Source organism: Calliopsis andreniformis, chromosome 10 (genome assembly GCF_051401765.1).
Source record: "Calliopsis andreniformis isolate RMS-2024a chromosome 10, iyCalAndr_principal, whole genome shotgun sequence".
NCBI lineage: Eukaryota > Metazoa > Arthropoda > Insecta > Hymenoptera > Andrenidae > Calliopsis > Calliopsis andreniformis.
Genome location: NC_135071.1, coordinates 14,327,182 through 14,332,385, shown reverse-complemented (window position 1 = coordinate 14,332,385; position 5,204 = coordinate 14,327,182).

Genomic DNA, 5,204 nt, shown 5'->3' with positions numbered 1-5,204 from the left:
TTCTTTTCTTTTTTATCTTTGCCCCCCCTTCCCTTTTCTTGCGAGTTTATACCTGTTTTAGTTTATTTCTGCTTGCCGAAGAAAACAAGATGCTTGCACTGTTTCGATGACAGTGTCTTAACGGAAAAGAAGAGACCTCATGAAGCGTCTTAACTGCGCCCTTGTACTATAATTTGTAAGACACCCTGTACAAGTAGAATCATTTTTTCTTTTTCGTTTTTAACAAGCATATTCAAACGCATATACAGTATATGCCTTTCACAAGAAAAGTTCTCGTTCATCACAATTCGACACGCATACAGGAGACGCAGGTAGAAAATGGCGGCTGGTTCGTGCGCGTCTGCGCGAGATGCGCAGTACGCGCGAACCCCTCCCACGAATAGAAAAACTTGAGACTTTTTTGAGAATTTGTCCTCTTTTTTTCCGAAAGTAACCCGGCGTATTTAGATCCTAATCCCTTTACAGTTATGATTTATATCCTAGAACTATATTTCATTATTTATTATCACAACAAACATCTTTCCGCTAGTTTGAGGAAGCTTCTCACCTTTCTTTCGATTAAATAAATATATATACGTGTTACACATATCCAGGATACTCCGTTTATCGTGATCATCTCGAATTTCAAATCTACGATCATGCTTTTATCAACTAGAAAATAAATTACTTCTTCCTTAACCCTTTAATGCTCGGGTGTTCTCCTAACATCGCCTTCGCTGCCGATTTGAGCGACAGACTATCTCCAAGCTGCCAGCTGCGTGGCTCACGTTTACTGAAACATAGACTCACCACGCGACGGCGCGTGAGCGGCTACTTGCGAAGAACTCTTATCACGCGATGGCGCGTGATGGGCAGCGAACGCTTGCAAGAAGTGCCCGAGTTTGTCTTTGACATGAACATTAAAGGGTTAAGTTCTAATATCGCCATATTGGCACTGTGGACGTTCCTGTCCTGGTATCGAAGCCTCTGGGATGTTTCCACGGTTCAAGTCTCTCCCTGCCAAATTAATAATACCCTTGGAACCAACATTTTCCTCACACTTTTTCAATTTTCCAAGATGATCATGGTAAAGGACATTCTGTACATACACCATACGTGTATACGTTTTTATGTATCGTTTAATGCGTGCATGCGTGTACGTCCACGCGACCCTCGAATACCCTACACCTTCGTTTTGAATTCTTTCTGGACTTTTTCTTTCTGGTAAGAAACAAAGAAGGGGAATCCCGACTCTTCAAAGTCTTCCTTTCAGAATTCATATTAATGAAACGCATTAAAGTGTTTCTCGTGACCATTTCTTTTTTGGACTAGTTTCACCTAAATAATAACCTTCGATGTTTATTGAGTCTCTGATATGTGTAACGCTCGAGAAGTTTGATAATTTGTCTGATAAACGAGTCCCGATAAGTTTGCACTTATGTTAAAAGAATAAGTTCGAGGGAAGTATAACGTGAACACAATTAAATAAGTAGTAATTACAGTCGAGGGAATAGAAGTTTCAATAACAATAAGGAACCATGGTAAATAGGAAAAGGGTTCCAGAATGTTTTCATTTTTGGAAACTATAATGCGGTGTTATGTAAGGAGGTCGACCTACAGCGACTTTGTTCGAGCAAAGGAAATTCGGAAAAAGAGTAAATGGCAAGGAAAGAGAAAAACGCCCTCAAGGTTCCAATGATCCGCAATAAAGAATTCGTGGGTCCGTAAATTATCACTGGTGAAAGAAGAAGGTACCAGAGAAGATTCATCGGTGAAATATAAAATAAATATAAAATCCTTGAAAATTGTCGAATCGCCCATCCACGCCCCCCTCCCTCAATACACACCCCTCCCACCACCAATGCTTACATAATCGTCCACATGTCTTAGAGTCTTATAACCTAGAATCCTCCACTGGAGTTCGCTTAACAACTACGCTACTTGTAGATATATCTCTCGACACCGTTAATCAATGAAGTTAATTCCGAATCGTAATAACTACCATTATACATCCTGTCGTTCCATACCGGTCCTCTATTTGTTACCTCGTTAATAATTGCGCCTTAAACCTAGTACGATCATCCATTACTTGTTAATACCTATCCATCGATTTTACTCGCTATTCGTCGTTAATTAGTCATTATTAATCTGTTTAAAATTAACTTCATCTTTCGTTAGGAATAGAGGTCATCCGCGAATTAGTCCACTTTGTTGCATTTATTAATCGATAGTAATTCTTTTCGCGATAATTAATCACCCTAATTAGTACTCTCTCTTCCGAACTGCTTGTCTTATATATATATAATATATATATATAATATAACGTTATATGTTTTTTTTTTTTATATGTGGTATGCTGTGCGCGCTCGCGTGTCTGCGCGCATATGTATGCGAAACGCATATGTTTATATACATATTTAGATTTATATTTTAGTTATACGTGTACAGTTAGTGCATACTTAACGTACTCGATTATTCCACGTGTAATCTTTGTATTTTTTTTTTTCCTTTTAATACGGTTTAAGATGTGTGGGTGTGCGCACGCGCGCGCGCGCACGTCTTATACGTAGCACTGTGATTTACCATTACTTTTTTCTTTCCCCCTTCTCGTAAGAATATATAGTTATTTTAAATATTAAAATGGCGAATCGGATTCTACGGTTAATGCTCGGTTTCGCTATATTTCCTCAGCCTTTCGGGATGCTTTTTTCTCTCTGTACAGCGTGTGCACAAGGGGTAGATCCTAAGTCCTAAACCGATCACTTAATAAATCAGACCACTTTGAGAATGGAAATCAGCGGCATGGCACACCGTTTTCGGTCTTCTCAACACCTAGCGCGAGATTTCCTTGAATTATTTAATAAATACTTAGACGTATGCAGTGGCTCGACAAACGTTTAAAATTAATCAGCTAGAAGCCAAATACGAAATGTGCGTAAGAGTTCCATCGAAATTTCCCTATCGCTTAAACTTAAGTGACAGTGTAAGTCATAACTCGTATGAATTATTTGGCGCGGATTATTTGGATCGTATACATACACACATACATGCACACACGTGCGCGGTACACACGCATACAGTCATATACACAAAATTGGGTCTCTGTCACGGATGAAGTTCTAATCTATCATTCGCTAAAAATAACAATAAATAAAGGAATCTATATACGAAAGCACAAAGAAATTCATAAGTTTTCTTTTTTTCTTTTCTATACGTACTGGATACTTTGTAAGATTCTGAATTTGTAAGTACGAGTTTTGGAAATTGCTTGCGATTATTCTGAAGAGCCGGGAATTTCTCGGGCTTCACTTTGAAAATGTTTATAAATTAAAAGTACAACTTAAATTAATAGAAGATTCTTATGAAATTTCAGGTGCAACTTACAGTATTTATTTGTGCCAAATATTTACATCAAAGTATTGCAACGCGACATACAGCAGCGCTGGTTTATTTAGCTGGTATGGGAGTGTATCTGGTCAGTTAACCGGGCAAGTGGAATTTTGGAAGTTTGGCGAGCCAGAGGAGCACCAATGGGTGATACAAAATGACGATCTTTTGGTATCAATAAGTAAGAAATATTTGTATGTATTGAATTTAGCTGTAGACAGCTAAAAGACCTAGTTGGAATAATGCCCTTTAGTTAGAAATAATCCTGGCTAATTAAGCGTGCTCCACTGTATGTCCATAAATGTAAAAAACCTATCTCACAAAGGTAATACTTTTACTAAATGATTAGTCACTTTGAAGATGGCCGAAATAAATCCCTTGGTCTCAATATTGTAAATCATTGCTCTTCTAAGATTCAGATTTTGAAAATGTTAGGAGATTATCCTGCACAGAGTATCTCAAATATTGTGTCAGCAAAGGAAAAATTAATTGCAAATAAAAAATACCATTTTTTAAAGATTTTCTTCAGCCACATGAGGATCAAATCTTTTTCAAAAACTCTGGCGAAAAAGTGGATAATCAAGAAGTTCCACTATTATCAGCAAAACAAAATAGAACATTTAATTTCTTTACTAAAGCAAACTGATACTATTTTACTAAATAAACTGACAATCTTAAATTACATCATGTTAAGTTTATCCTAAATTTAGGAACAGAACTTTGAAAATTAAGTTAAGTTGTGTCTTCAAGATGATAACGTATTATATATTTAAAACACTTTATAATATCAATCTTAAAAAAAGTGCTTCTCAAGATTTGTATGCACTTGTAGAACTCAGTCTTATTTCACAAATTTACAAATTTTAGTATACATTTTTTTAAGTATCTATGTGGATATCTGAGAGTCAATTAATATCAAATAATTGTTATATCAAATCAGTCGCCTATTTTAAAAGAAACTCTTTTAAGTAACAAGTTTTTCTGTTTCAGACTTTTTTAACATTTCCTTTCTACGTTTTTCTACCTTTGGACTTCGGGAGACACCCTGTACACGAATAATTTCCCAACAATTCTTTTATCTTCAGCAAATCGGCAAAAAAGGGATAGACAGCTTTAACAAACAGTATTATCATCTGCGATAATTAAAATTTGAGATTATAATTTCATTATTAGCTGCACTAAAAATCTACAGTAACTTCGTAAGTATATTTAGTTTGTTTCTCGTGAAGGCTAAAGGAATTAGAGAAAAGAGAAATGATTAGAATTTAAACACGGGGATTCCCAGCTGTAACGTTAATACTGTATCACATTTAACAAATCAGGCTATACAACATATAGAATAGTAACTACTAATGCAAATTGCATTGCTGTGAGCATCTGTATGCGAAAGTTCTATTAAAAGTTAATTAAAAACCAATCCTCATAATGGTGTTCACAGTATCACTCAGCTTTATTAAATACCTATCGATTGCAACATATATAGTCATACGTGAAGCCATTAATCCGTTCCCTTCCTTTTTCCCGTATTTATTTATTTATTATCTTATTTACCTACTTAACTTTCACCTGAATTGGCTCCCATTGGTCGTTAATCGTCATAAAACTATTTAAAATATTCTCTAACATCTAAAATTTTCATATTGTTAAATTTAGTGACTCGAAAAATCAAATATACAATTATAAGAGTAATCATTAAAACGTTTATAAATTAGACTACAAAGACATGTACAAGTTACGCCATTAACTACCTGATCCATTTCGCTAGAATAAATTAAGGTATCTAATTACTTTTAGTATGTTATTACTTGTTTTCCTTTATAAAGACACGTTGTTATCAA